The sequence below is a fragment of the Microcaecilia unicolor genome, chromosome 7, assembly GCF_901765095.1.
Source record: "Microcaecilia unicolor chromosome 7, aMicUni1.1, whole genome shotgun sequence".
Classification (NCBI taxonomy): domain Eukaryota; kingdom Metazoa; phylum Chordata; class Amphibia; order Gymnophiona; family Siphonopidae; genus Microcaecilia; species Microcaecilia unicolor.
In genome coordinates, this window is record NC_044037.1 from 221,554,019 (window position 1) to 221,570,160 (window position 16,142).

Here is a 16,142-nt window from a genome sequence, read left to right on the forward strand (position 1 = left end):
AACAAGGCAAGGACAAATCAAGGTCAGGTATACATATAAAGTAGCACATACAATGAGTTTCTCTTGTTGAGCAGACTGGATGGACCGTACAGGTCGTTATCTGCCATCATCTACTATGTATCTATCCAAACATCCATGCTGTATGCATCTACTCCTCATGTAGCAACTTAGGGGTTGATATTCTGTCCAGTTAAGGTTCAAGGTTATTTTACTTGTTAGGCCGCATAAGGCCAACCATTAAAGTGGATTACAAAATTAAAAAATAACATAATTAAGGTAATCAAGGAAAAGAACGTCAACCAAATAGAAAGAAAAGAAAGAGAAAAAATAAACAAGCATAGCAAAAAAAGCAAAACAGAAACAAAGGCCTACTGTGTCACCAGAGACCCAAACCCCAGGATACCATACGACATCATACCCTCCTATGCCTATTGCATGATTTCAAGGTGCTTGAATGTACTAAAAATGGCTTATAAATAAAACATTGAGAAACCAAATACACAACTGGAAATTTTATAAAGTTTTGTAATGTACCATAGATTTATTTTAGATTTCTGTAATGTATCTAAGATTTATTTCTCTTACAGAGTTTCTATAGAATTATGTATAGAATTCAAGAACAAAACATCTCTCTGATTTATTATTATTAATTTTTGCCATAATGTTTTTGCCATTAGATTGTGACCTTCCAAACATGCAGCTAGAATATCTTTGCATGGCATGTTTCAAGCTGATATAAGCATCATTACAAATCAAAAGGTTTCTGCAGTAATTTATCAGTATATAAATTATTCCTGTCATTAATTATTTCCTATCTTCAGTAAGTGCTCAGTCAGAAGTTTTGCTGAGGATAATGCTTCATAAACACAGAATTCTGGCTACATTCCAACTGAAGAGTAACATATTTTGCAACTTGTAGTATTCACTTGGACTGAACTCTGTTTGAAAAAGCTTGTTCCCATTTAATTTATATTTAAACATCATCAGTGAGCAACATTATACAACAATAATGGCGTAGGTATAAGAGGCTTCGGGAGGCTTAGCCTCCCCAGCCCAAACTATGAATTTCCCCACTTGCTGCCTTCCCAGTACTGCTCTTATTTCTCTCCCTCTCCCTAAATCACCAGCTGTCATGCCAGAGCTTCTTGCTCCTTCTAATCTCTTACCATCCCCGCAATGCGTGCAGTATTAATTACATAGCAAAGCCGCATGGGACCGCAGCTCTTTGCACACTGTGACTGCTTCCTCTGGGTTGGCCCTGCCTCCTCTGAAAGAGAAAGTTATATTGGAGGAGGAGGGGCTGGCCCAGAGGAAGCAGCCTCAGATTACAGACCTGCTGCTTCACTATATAAATTAATACCGCAGGCCTGGCAGAAATGGTAACTGGAGGGAAGGAAGAAAAACTCCTTCATGCTGAGAGGCAGCTTAGGGAGGAGAGACACAGGAGCAAGGGGGGGGGGGGGGCAGGGAGGCAGGAGCATAACGACTCCCAGTCAGGATTTCGGTTAAACCACAGTACTGAAACAGTACTAGTTACTCTCATGACCAAGTTCAAATGAACGATTGCAAATGGAAAGAACATACTACTTCTACAATTTGACATGTCAAGCGCTTTCGACATGGTTGATCATGGAATACTACTACACATCCTTGAGTACTTCGGAATCGGAGGTAACTTTCTCAATTGGTTCAAGGGATTCTTAACCACACGATCATACCAAGTAACATCCAACTTGACTACCTCAGCCACATGAATACCTGAATGCGGAGTCCCACAGGGATCCCCCCTCTCGCCGACTTTATTCAACTTAATGATGATACCCTTGGCTAAACAACTATCAAACAAAAACCTCAACCCATACATATACGCAGACGACGTAACAATCTACATCCCCTTTAAACAAGAGCTAAAGGAAATTTCTAATGACATCAACCAAAGTTTCCATATCATGCATTCATGGGCGGATGCATTTCGGCTGAAACTTAATGCAGAAAAAACCCAATGCCTAATACTCACTTCTCAACATAACAAGAACAAATTCACCGCTATCAACACACCAAATCTGAACCTCCCAATTTCGGACACCCTAAAAATTCTTGGAGTTACCATCGATCGACACCTAACACTCGAGAGCCATGCGAAAAATACAACCAAGAAGATGTTCCACTCAATCTGAAAACTAAAAAGAGTAAGACCTTTCATCCCAAGGACTGTTTTCCGTAACCTGGTACAATCAATGGTGCTCAGTCATTTAGACTACTGCAACGCACTCTACACCAGCTGTAAAGAGCAAATAATCAAGAAACTTCAGACAGCCCAGAACACAGCAGCTAGACTCATATTCGGTAAAACAAAATATGAAAGTGCTAAACCTCTACAAGAAAAATTACACTGGCTCCCACTCAAAGAACGTATCACGTTCAAAAATATGCTCCCTAGTCCACAAAATCATTCACGGAGATGCACCAGCCTACATGTCAGAGCTGATAGACCTACCACCCAGAAATGTCAAAAGATCATCCCGCACATTCCTTAACCTGCACTTCCCTAACTGCAAAGGTCTGAAATACAAACTAATGCACGCATCAAACTTTACCTACGTGAGCATACAGTTATAGAACGCATTGCCACGCAACCTAAAAACGATTTGCAAACGAACTTTCGCAAACTACTGAAGACCCATCTCTTTAACAAGGCATACCACAATGTAACAAAAATAATAACAAAAAATAACAAAGATCAACCAATGTGAACATACACAACTCCTTCACATATAATCAGAATATCTTACAATATTCTGCTTGTTATACCATTATCATGTTTTATCCTTATCATATTGCCCAAGATCCTTCTATAACACAAAATGTCTATTTTCTAATGTATTTCCACCATTCATGATGTATTGTAAGCCACATTGAGCCTGCAAAGAGGTGGGAAAATGCGGGATACAAATGCAATAAATAAAGAAAAATAAAATTCCTGAAATGTATTCAGTTTGCATATCTACCATCAGCAAAAGAGGGGGAGGGGCAGCTTCTGCAGCTGCACAGGAGCCACACAGTGAGGGATTCCTTCTTTGCTGTGTTCAAAATTGCACCAGTCCCTTTCCTACGGAAAATCCACCCAAGGGATTTTCATTTGCTCTGTTCTACCTAGACCTGCTCACTTTAGCCTCCCCAAACAGCCAAGTCACTGATCGCCTATGATTAAAGTACAATATACAATGTTTGTGGCGGTATGGGAGGAAAATAACAAAAGCACGCACACTGGCTCATTTTCAGTGGTGTTGAAATATTTAATAAATAGCACACTGCACATGTGCAGAGCACACAGCGGAAGAGCTCTGCCCTATTCCCCAGATTCTATAATAAGGTTCCCAAAGTTGCGCACCCAACTTTGGGCATTCTTCCAAGATACATGAGCAAATAAATTGGATAATGAGCTCTGAACCCTCAAGAACTGGGTGTTAACAACCAATTATTGATGTTAATTGGTACTCAGTAAAATATGCATATGCAACTGGATGTATTCTATTGCATAAGGCATGGTGCCTAACTCCCTTGGTGCTTATCTCAAAAGGGAACATTGCCATGGTGTTTTGAAAATTGTGTGTGGCATTGCAGAATACTGCCTAAATGAGCCTAACTTGGGCACCAGCATTTACACTAGGTTTCAGCAGGCATAAGTCCAGCACCCAAAAGTTAGGCACGAGATCCACATGCCCTTTATAGAACAGCCCTTCGCACAGAATTCCCTTCTATATCTATAAACAGCTGCTGGTTGTATACCTTAACAGGGCAAGGAAAATTATGAATTGAAGCAAAAGTAGATACAGAGTCAAGAAGGATTGGATGAGTTTCATTTTGTATTTCATTTAATGCATTTATAACCTGCTCATTATTATACTTCTGAGTGAATAATAGAGTAATACATTCATAAAATTATACAAAAACATAGGCATTGCATTTCTTCCAAACTGTTTCCACCGGTTTCTTTCAAATTTTGTGGATAATTCTATAAGGAGCCACCTAATTTTAGGTGATAAGAACGCACATAAATGACCTTTTGTAGAATACCAACTAGCGGAAAAGTACACATCATGTGTTGATAGTGTGTACTTTGCCAGTAGGTGTGTGCATGGGCAATGTTTGGGTGGAGCATTCAAAGATGCATGTAAATTATAACATTCTATAATATGCACATCCTGGCTAACATCTGGGTGTAGGCATTTACACCAGCTACAGGGCTGGTTAAGTGTTCAGCTCTTAAATGAAAGCACTTGCACATGTATTCTATATACAGGCTTATTTTCAAAAATGATCACCGGCCATTTCCCAACATAAATCGGGAGATGGCCAGCGATCTTTCAAAAGTGGCGAAATCGGTATAATCGAAAGCGGCTTTTTTTACAGCATCGCCGCTTTCCCGTCGCCTCGCCGGCGAAAGTTCAAGGGGGTGTGTCGGCGGCGTAGCGAGGGCGGGCATGGGCGTGGCTACCAGATGGCCGGCTTTCGCGGATAATGGAAAAAAGAAAAAGCGGCGTTAAGCAGTATTTCGCCGGGTTTACTTGGTCCTTTTATTTTCACGACCAAGCCTCAAAAAGGTGCACAAACTGACCACATGACCACTGGAAGGAAGCGGAGATGACCTCCCCGTACTCCCCCAGTGGTCACTAACCCCCTCCCACACTAAAAAAAATACAAATCAAAAACTTTTTTTTACCAGCCTCTATGCCAGCCTCAAATGTCATACCCAGCTCCCTGACAGCAGTATGCATGTCCCTGGGCAGTTTTTAATGGGTGCAGTGCACTTCAGGCAGGCAGACCCAGGTCCATCCCCGCCCCCACCTGTTACACTTGTGCTGCTAAGTTTTGAGCCCTCCAAACCCCCCCCCCCCAAAACCCACTCTATCCACATGTAGGTGCCCCCCTTCACCCATAAAGGCTATGGTAATGGTGTAGAGTTGTGGGGAGTGGGTTTGGGGAGGATTTGGGGGGCTCAGCACCCAAGGTAAGGGAGCTATGCACCTGGGAGGTATTTGTATATTTTTCAAACATTTTTAGAAGTGCCCCCTAGGGTGCCCGGTTGGTGTCCTGGCATGTCAGGGGGACCAGTGCACTACAAATGCTGGCTCCTCCCATGACCAAATGCCTTGGATTTCGCCGGGTTTGAGATGGCCGGCATTTTTTTCCATTATCGCTGAAAAACAAAACCAGCCATCTCAAACCTGGCGAACTCTGGCATTTGGCCGGGCTACACCGTATTATCGAAAAAAAAAAAGATGGCTGGATATCTTTTTCGATAATACGGTTCCGGCCAGCTGTAGCGCCGCCACCAAAATAGATCGCCGGCGACCTATTTCGCCGGCAACGTTCGATTATGCCCCTCATAGGCATCTACTTTTCTTTATAGAATAGACTTGAAAGAGGTACCTGCCTACCCTGTTATCTCAGGCACCCATTTACAAAATTACCATTTTTGAGCCCAGTTAGAACTATCCTCTATTGGGCTATGTTGCAATGAACCTTGAACAACTAGGGATTTTTCTCCTATCTTACATCCATTACCAACTCATTCCACTCATTGCAATAACAGTTCTCAGCCAAGACATACACACCAGCATCTTTTTGAAACTATATAATTACTGGCTTTAAGTACAACCACTAGTTATACACGTCTTCTCTCATTTAATAATCTTAACTGTCACAGCCTATAGCATTAACAGAAGGTACAGCAAGGCCTAATTCAGTCTTCATAAAAAAAAAACAAAAAAAAACCCTATTAACTAGTTTCCATAGTTTACAACCCTTTCCCCCATAGTTTTAAAACTTGAACTTTCTGCCACAACATTAGAAAGGATAGTAGTTGAACAAGGCTCAAGCTTTCTGTCTTAAATGAAAAAGTTATTTTCTGTTCTATGCCAGGAGGAGAGGAAGCAGTGCTACCGACCTGAATTAGATATTATTAAGGTTCTGTGAAGAAGGTAGAATAGCTGCAAAGGTCTGGGCAACCTGATTACCATGTTAACTTTCAAAGGGTCTGTTTGAAGCAGTCTTCTTAGAATCAAAAGTATATAGTGAGGAAAGGTCCCAGGTAATCTTTTTTTCTGAGTAGAAACTTAACTGTCACAGCCTACAGCATTAACACATAGCCTCTAGAAGGCACAGCAGGGCACAGTATTTAGTGAGAAAGACACGGGTGTAAGTATGTTTAAAGAATATGTAATAGTATTGAAAAGAGTAAAGTGATGTAACTCATAATGTACATAAAGAAGAATGTACAGGGCGTCATGGTATTAAATTGTGGGTTCCTAAATAAATACATACCAACAAAACATGTGTATTTAGGGAAAGGCATGAGTAATATGGTGATTATAGAATATCTAACATCACACATGTGAATATATAATATTCTATAAGACTGTATTATGGACATTCATTTGCAATTGCTTTCTATAAACACATGTACACTCAAAGAGCTCCAGACTACAAATCATCTTTAGAGCTGTTCATCATAGGCAGAAAAAAATTAATGATATAGAAAAACACTAAAAAGTGTTGTAAACATGTTGTTTAACCTCAGAGTTCAACGCAGCCCTCTTTTCTCAGTGCCAGAAATTACATAAATCAAAGCCCATGGCCAGCGCTTCGCTGAAGCTGCTTCAGGGCTCATGGACTGTGTTAATCTGTGCTCTGCACTATGCGGCTGATGCTGATATGGGTTTACCAACAAGTGAACAGCTCTAAAGACAGTTTGTAGTCTGGAGCTCTTTGAGGCATTTTCCTCTCCTTTGCTATTGATTTAAAGAGTTATTTTGATTAAGTTTTTTTTCTGAATGCTTACTATTTAATGGAGGATTGTATCTATTTGCATATGGTTCATATTTTTGTATTCTCTTTCCTGTTGCATTTATATAGTGACTTCAAGTGACTCGCCCAAGATCACAAGAAGCAGCAGTGAGATTTGAACCAGGCTTGCCTGATTGTCAGCCTGGTGCTCTATTAGGCTACTCCTCCACTCCCCAGGAGCAGAAGCATGTTTGGTGAATTATGATATGCTTTGGTGCACAACTATTTTTATTATTTTATTTTTTTGTGTTTGATGATGATATTTCTTATATTTGTATCATGAACTGCATATAAATCAATTTAAATAGATAAGGAGAATGAACAAGGACAGAAATGTATTTATTAACATAAATGGAATAGTCCTGGCCATTTCCCTGGCAAAATCTGGGAAGAAGTTCTCATTCAGAGAATTTTGATTTTTCTATGGAGAAGGATTCAAGGAGTAGATTCCTCTTAATCAGGGATGCTTTCTGATCTGCAATGCAAACCTCAGCACTGGTCAGTCTCTGTATCCGACAAATGTTCTGTAGGGGCTGGATAGCTAACAAGGTTTCTGTGAGATTTCTGCTTGTCTTCTGGATAGGGTGCTGTCTCTGTGAACCTTCATTTCCCAATGTACTGGAAACTGATATTGTAGCAGTCAGTACCAATGCCCAGGCCCTTTGATGCCTCAGCTTTGATTCCATGCCACCAAGCACTGCCACATATCCAGAATTGGCTGAACCTCTTTCTGAATCATCACCAAAGTAGTCACTGCTGATGCAGTTGAACTCACTCAGGTGGTGATCTAGCATTGCCTGGATCCTCATGTCCAACTCATCTTCAAAAGCTAATACCAACACTGGATGAGCTGCAGAAAGAGTGATGGTTCACTTGAGGTATATTGGTTGCTGCACCCAAAACCCTATTAGATTGTTGTACTCCCCTCAGATGTTGTAAAGAATCAGCGGTCCTCCCTGCTGGGATATTTGAGAGGTGGAATGGGAGATACCAAGATCTCTCGGCTCCTAAAATTGTGTGCCAACAATGACCAATGCTTATGCTTAATCCACTGAAGCAGGTATCGAAGTAGCATATTCTGTTGCTTTATGGAGCAGTATTTGATGATGAACAGTCCTAATGATCTTTATTGAGCTCAAGGGGGCTCAATGATTCCTCAATGCGGATACATTCTCTGTGTCCAGTGTAGCTCTATGGTCCTTAGGTTCTCTTATTCCAAAGCACTCGGGTATAACTTGATTGAACATAAGAGCCTCTCCTTTTGCTCTTGACAGCCAAGAACACCCTTAGGTATCAGTTTTTGACAAGTGGTGTAGCTAATGAAGTCATGATCAAGCCTGAAACACAACAGGCACAACTCATGGGTATTAGTCACTCATATCATCTTGCCACATTGGCTGTACTTCTTGAAGCCACTGAGTCTTCAGGCAAAATTCAGGCTACAGCAAATTCAAATGACTTGATAAAAATGTACCAACCAATGCACAGATACCAATGTAGATTATGTCCATGACAAAAATTAAAGAAATACTACAAGGTAACATAAAACCTAGTTGTACACAATGAGAATGATGGTAATAAGATGTAAGTTAACACTTTTTATAGAAGAAATCTCAAATATATCAGTTGGTATTGTTTCCTCCTGGTTGCTTTCTTCTGCCCTTTTTTTTCTTATCTTAGCAACGTGCACAATGCATGGCTAAATGTAATACGATTTGATTTGTGTTGCCAACCTTCTCAAAAGAACAAATCTGTAAAATTACAACATCTGAAAGCTTAATACAATGATGTAAAATGGCAGTGGCATGGCTCATATCTTAAACTGACAGACTGATGGCGATTATTGCAAGGACAATGCCCTGCATATGTCAAACGATTTGCAAATAATTTATGTCACCTTATCCTCCATTATTGTTTTTGCAGAGGACATAAACTGTGTCACCAATATTAAACTGTCTGGAAAAAAAAGCCTAGCTCAGCTTTTCCCTAGCCGAGAGTGCAGAACCATCTGCACAGAGACAAACATGCATATGGCCATCATTTGTCCAACATCTTACACAATGTGAAGGTTTTTTACTTGAAATGCCAACCTATGTGGCAGATGATGTATGTGTTTCTTCAGTCCTGTGATTACCAGCACAGAGATGCTGTGCAGTGCTATTCACCTCATCAGTTCCACAAGCTGCACTCCAAGGCACGTGAAACATTTGCAGCAAGATGGCTTCTGACATGCAGCAAGGCAAAGGCAGTCTGGTGTGAATATTTGACTTTACATTTTGCTCAAATCAGGGCCCTATTCTGACCTGTAGAAATTAGTGTGGGTAGATATTTCATCCCACAAACCAGTAATTTGAAACCTAGAATAAATATTTTAAAAGGGAAGGAGAAAGGTAGTGGGTTGACTCCCCTACAAAATCTTATAATAATCACTTGCATTTTAACCTTATGACAATACTTAGATTGTGAACCCACTAGGGACAGAGAAAGTACCTGCAGATAATAAATGTAAACCGCTTTGATTGTACCACAGAAAAGCAGTATATCAAATCCCTTTACCAATTTACAATATTTGCCCTATTTGTAAACTTGCACTGCAAGAGTGTGCTTTTATTATTTTCAGTATGATCAATTCCAAACAATTGCCACTTGCATTTACTATTTTTATATGGGAAAGAAAATAATTACTATAGTTATTTTAGAATTTTGATTTTATGTTGGTGTGTGTTAGTATAGGATGATTGTATTATGCATATTAAATTTTTGCTCACACTGGAGAAATTGACTTTTTGGATTTCAAGGCTATAAAAAAAATATGGGACCTTGGAGATGTTTTATTAAATCTGGATATAGAGCTCTGGATACGGGTGGGTAAAAAGAGAACATTTGGTCTGATTATTTGTTAAAGGAATTTTTGTGTATTTTTTTTTTCTTGAAATACCAATAGAAAATTTAAACTAAGAGAAATAAATAAAACAAACAGATGTAGAGGAGTAGCCTAGTGGTTAGAGCAATGGGCTGACAATCAAAGAAGCCTAGTTCAGTTTCTAATGCTTCTCCTTGCAATCTTGCACAAGTCACTTAGGATCTCTATTATCAAGCCACGTTAGTGGTTCCCGCACGGCAATGTCAACAAAGCCCATTCAAAGTGAATGGGCTTTGTCAGCATTACAGCACCTGGAGCCACTGCTAGTGTGGCTTGATAAAATAGGCCCGTAGCCTGCCATTGCCTCAAGTACAAACTTAAGGGCCTTTTTACTACAGCTTACCATATGCTAATGGATACATGGTCCATAGGTATAAAATAGGACATGCAGCTTTTTAGCGCACACTAAGCTTTAGTAAAAGGGCTCCTCAGATTGTATGCCCTCTAGTCTCAGGAAACATACCTCCTGTACTTGAATCTAATTCATCTTGAGCTACTACTGAAAAAAAGTATGAGCTAAAATCATTAAGTACATAAGCATTGCCATACTGGGACAGACCAAAGGTCCATCAAGCCCAGCATCCTGTTTCCAACAGTGACCAATCTAGGTCACAAGTTCCTGGGCAAGATCCCAGAACAGTACAACAGATTTTATGCTGCTTATCCTAGAAATAAGTACTGGATTTTCCCCAAGTCCATTTTAATAATGGCTTGTGGGCTTTTCTTTTAGGATGCTATTCAAACCTTTTTTAAAACCCACTAAGCTAACCGCTTTTACTACATTTTCTGGCAACAAATTCCAGAGTTTAATTACACGTTGAGTGAAGAAATATTTTCTCCGATTCATTTTAAATTTACTACTTTCTAGCTTCATTGCGTGCTCACCTAGTCCTAGCATTTTTGGAAAGAGAGAACAAGCGATTCACGTCTACCCGTTCTACTCCACTCATTATTTTATAGACCTCTATCACATCTCCCCTCAACCGTCTTTTCTCCAAGCTGAAGAGCCCTAGCCACTTTAGCCTTTCCTCGTAGGGAAGTTGTCCCATCCCCTTTATTTATTTATTTGTAGCATTTGTATCCTACATTTCCCACCTATTTGCAGGCTCAATGTGGCTTATATTATGCCGTAATGGCGATCGCCATTTCTGGGTTCAGATTTTCGATTGGTAGTACATTTTTGTGCATACATACATGGTAAAGAAGAGTACATTGTGGTTTTGCATACAAAAGATTTTGCATTAAGGTGCATACATACATGATACAGAGGAAAGCATTATGGCATTGCATAAAGTTTTCTAAGTGATGTAATGAATTGTGACATAAGTTAGGTCCTCAACTATATAGAGATGTCATTTTCAATTTAGGAAATAGATTGCTTTATAGCGGTGGGGTTAAACAGTCAAGCGGCACGAGTTTGGTTTTGTCTAGTTCGTGTACAGTCTATTTATTTTGTATATAGGATGGATCATTATAGTAAGCCTTCTTGAACAGGTTTGTTTTCAGTAGTCTACGGAAGATTGTTAGGTCATGTATTAATTTTATGGCTTTCGTAGTGAATTCCATAGTTGTGTGCATACGTAGGAGAAGCTGGATGCATATGTGGATTTATATTTTAGTCCTTTGCAGCTGGGGTAGTGGAGATTGAGGAATGTTCGTGATGATCTTTTTGTGTTCCTAGTAGGCATGTCTATGAGGTCTGCCATATAGGTTGGAGCTTCCCCGTGAACGATTTTGTGGACTAGGGTGCAAACTTTGAACGCGATTCATTCTTTTAAAAGGAGCCAGTGTAATTTTTCATTTTATCATTTCATTCTTTATCATTTTTGTTGCCCTTCTCTGCACCTTTTCTAATTCCACTGTATCTTTGAGATGCGGTGACCAGAATTGAACACAATATTCAAGCAGCGGTCGCACCATGGAGCAATACAAAGGCATTATAACATCCAAAATAAATAAGCACAATTTATAGCAAAGGAGCTGTGTATTACTGTCACACACTGGGTGGATCAAAAATGTTAAACAGCAGTTGTGCCTATGTTCAAGGATTCAAAGATACAATAACAGCAGCAAGAGGAATACTACAGAAAGAATAGGGTGATAAGGCAAAAGGGACAGAAGACTGGACAAACCTAGCTTGTACTGTATACTTGCAAGTTCCCCTCTGTATTGGTAAGACCAGATAATGAGCAGCACTTTTTCTTTGTAACAATTCATTAATCAGAGAAATGATCCTTGCTAGTGTTTAGATGTTTTACTTAATTTGGTACTTCTGGCCTGCTGCCCCACTAGTGCCAAAATTATTATTTCTTACCCAGCAGGTGATAAATAACAACTTCCGTCATGATTAATATCACAAATTTCTCAACCTGACTAATGTAAAAAACTTGAAACCTGCAGAACAAGTGGGTGATAATTGTTGTGAGAGCCATGGGAGCTATATTCTGCTCACAAGGAAAGAAATCCACAGGAAATGAAGCGTTTGCTAGCAGTCCAGCTGATCCTAAGAGGCTTCATTAAGCATGTCTCTGGAACTCTCCATTTGTATATCGGTACTAAACTTGTTTTTTTCACAACACTAGGCATTAAGTATCTTCAAAAATAAGTGTTGGGTGTATTTTATTTTATAAAATAACTAAAGAATAAGAGAAAAGCAGAGAGAAAGCATTATTTCAAATTGCCAGTGTTTGATATGCTACGTTTTACTGATAGATGTTGACACAGACTGAACAGTTAAGAGATAAATCATTCTTGCTTTAAGCTACATTCTTTGTAGGTGATATACTAGACGTACTTATAGTGGAGAAGGTGGGAGGAATAGAAGGTGCTGTGCCAGGAAGAAGGGTGAACTTGATGTAGTGAGGGCAGTAATCTCAGTATAAGGGCTTGTTTTTGTATACATAGTTTTTAAGTACAATGAAGAAAATGAACACACAGTACATTCATTCACATAAAAACCACAATAAATATGATGGGCAAATAACAATGAAAAACTGATCAGTGACTGGCAAGTTCTTTGATTCTTTGTACGGTCCTAAAACAGCTGCAAATTTAGCTGCAGGGCAATGTTCCAACAACATTTATTAAAATACTCTTTCTTGAAAAATGCCTATTAAAGTAATATAGTAATTTACTTTGGCACACATTGCAGAATTGAGATAAGTATAGAACAAAAATGGCTAGATGTACTTTTCCTTTCATCCATAGACAGAAATTAGAAAAACTCCTACATCTACCCCAAAGAGAATGAGAATTTAATCTCAATAATCAATGACAAAATTCTGTATAGAGAACAATAATGAAAATGATAGCCTTTACATGGGGCAGAAGAACCCTGGGATAGCCAAAAATTGATCTTCTTCATCTGCTGTAAAGTAACCGAGATCCTTAATGTGACTGTCACAAAGTGAGGTTTATCGATTTATGCTGTACAAATTATGGTTCCACCTACATCAAAGTTTATTATGTTTTCCTGAAGAAAAACCTCCAAAAGCATAGAATCCATGGTGGTTAATCTGCTCACTTTATATGTAACCAAACATTTGATTAGAAGTTTCAAAAAAGAAAACACTTGGATGGGTGGTAGTTGCTATTATAAGTTTTGAGGTGTTATAAAATTTGGGTAGGGATATATTGGTTGTCCTAGATGTGATGAGCTCTTATGTGCTTTATTTCTTGCTTACTTCATTTATATTCTCTCATGTGGTTTGCTATACGCAAATAAGTTGTATGCTATTTCCCTTGTTTTGAAGATGTCCTTTTTTTATGTTAACCTTTTTCAGTTTACTGTGAAAATTTCAAATTAAAAAGTTTATTATGTTAAAGCTTTAAAGACTGGATTGCTTATTGGCCAATTTTAGATTTTAAAAAAACCAAAACAAAACACTCATACAAAAAAGAGCAGTCTAAGCTCTTCAATTAGTATTGCTGCAGCCGGGGCCATTGCAGGTTCCTAGATGCAGCTACACTGATTGTGGGCCCAAAATCAGCCAAGCAGGAGAGTTTAATTTCATGTTAGTGTGCATAGATCTGTTTCTCGAGATGCACATTCCAAGCTATGTCTTGCAACAAAGAAGACAGGAGCTTGCATTGCAGTCTTGACTAGATCACAGTGTTCATGTTGGTTAGTATGAAACAATCTGCATAGAAAAACTATAAAAAAAAAAAAAATCACAAGTCACTTAAATTTAATATTGAGGGAGACCAGGAGTGTCACAGATGAGCCAGAGGAGTATATTCAGGGAGGGACACTGTATGAGGGAGATGTTGTGGAAGTAAGGGGGTATGCTTAAGCAGGAAACGTGAAAGCCACAGGGAATAAGAGGAGCAGAACCAGATGTAGGAACAGGGAGAGAAGCATACTCAGGAGTCAGGGGAGGTAAAAAGGAGGCAGGTAAAGGGTGCTTCTTGAATGAAGACAAGAAGCTTCTGATCAGGCAGGTCTGTGAGAACCCCTGCATGCTCTTAAATGCAAAGCCACCCAAGACAACAGCAGGAGTCAAGTCTAAGATTTGGGAAACCATCTGACAATGAGTGATCAGAAGTATTGATAGTGGGACATTGAGCAGGCCAGGAAAGAAAATCTGAACAATATCAAAATCTCCAAGCACCAGACAGGAGGTATATGCATCCTTGAGCTGACACTATTGGAAGAGCTAATTAGGACATCTCTTCCACCAGCTTTCATTGGAGGCCTGATATTGCAAAGGCCCCAGCTATGCTAACAGATAGTAACCATGCAGCAACTATAGGAAAAAGGTTAATGGCATCATGATGAATTGTGTTGCTAGGGGAGGGGGAAGCAGGTTGTGGGATGATGATACAATCTAGGGCAGTGTCCATAATCTGTTAACAAGTGGAGGAAACATCAGATTTTGTTTAGGCTGTCAATTCACATCCAGTGGGAACTTAGAGAAGTTCTGGTGGCTCTGCTGTTTGATATTTTCAGTGCTTCATTAGAGTCTGTAAGTAATTTGGTAGGATTGCAATAGATGGATATGGTTCCTCTTCATACAAGTGTTAAGTAAGGAGGTGGCTGTGAACTACAGGCCAGTTAGTATGGCCTTGTTGGTGAGTAAATTGATGGTGTTGCTGCTACTAAAAATAAAAGGATAGTGCAGTTAGAAAACTGTGGAAGCACAGCTTCTCTAGACGTAGGTCTTGTCAGACTAATCTGATCAATTTTTTTGACTAGAGAGTTGGGTTGGACTGAAAGCATTACATATGATGTACTTGGCTGAGAGCAGGCCTTTGAAATGATTCTGCATAGGCAACTAATAATAAACCTGAGTTCTAAAATGACTGACTGGATTAGAAACTGGTTGAGTGGGAGGCAACAAAGGGTAGTAGCAAATGGGTGTCATATCAAGTAAGGGGTCATTATCAGGGACTAGTCCTTGGTTATTTATTATTATTATTTATTGCATTTGTATCCCACATTTTCCCACCTATTTGCAGGCTCAATGTGGCCTACAGAGTTTGGTTATGACATAATCATTCCATGATATCAGATACAATTAGTAATGTACAAAGATTAAGTGAGGGAAGAAAGATGGAAGGTGTTAGGCAGGATAGAAGGTGGACTTTAATAACTGGGTGGATTGGTGAGGTTCTGTTCTTTTCACTTGTAAACAATACTGAAAAAGGGGCTGTTGAAAGGTTTGCATTTTTGTAGATGATACTAAAAATGTTCTGGTGGAGTATAGCACTTTCATACCAGTGTGGCTCTGAATGGTGGAGTCATTTGATGCATCCCCCAGTAGAATTGAGGGTTTGACTTGGGCAGGTGTCCATATGCTTGAAGACAGTGAGAATAACCTTGGCCTCTACTCCTGGAAAGTAGATTCCAGATGGGTCTCAGGGGAAGTGCTAAGATACTACCTCTTACTGATGAAACATAAAACTTTTTGGGTAACCCCCATACCTGGCCAGGCACTGTAAGGGTTGGGGCTGGCCCAGGACCTAGGAGTCAAATCTCATTAAAGAGGAACAACACATACCCCCCTCCCCCCATATTCATGCAGTGGAAGGCAGCGCGGCTATCTGCCGCCACTGGCACTGACTCCAGACATTCATTGCCGGGCCATATCTGGCAACCAGAATTGAATATCCGGTTTCAGTTTTGGACTGGGCAACTTAACCGGCTAAGCAAACATTCAGCATTAGCTAGTTAAAGATAGGCCTGCTATATAAGCGGCATATCTTAACTGCTCAACTTTGCCGGTTTAGCACTTTATATTCATATTTGGCCAGCTAAATTGTAAGGCTAGCCGCTAAGCGCTAGTATTTCGCAGACATAATTGGCTATCTTGCGCTGAATATTAGCACTTAGCCATCTAAGTGCTAATTAACCAGCCAGAAGCCATTTCTG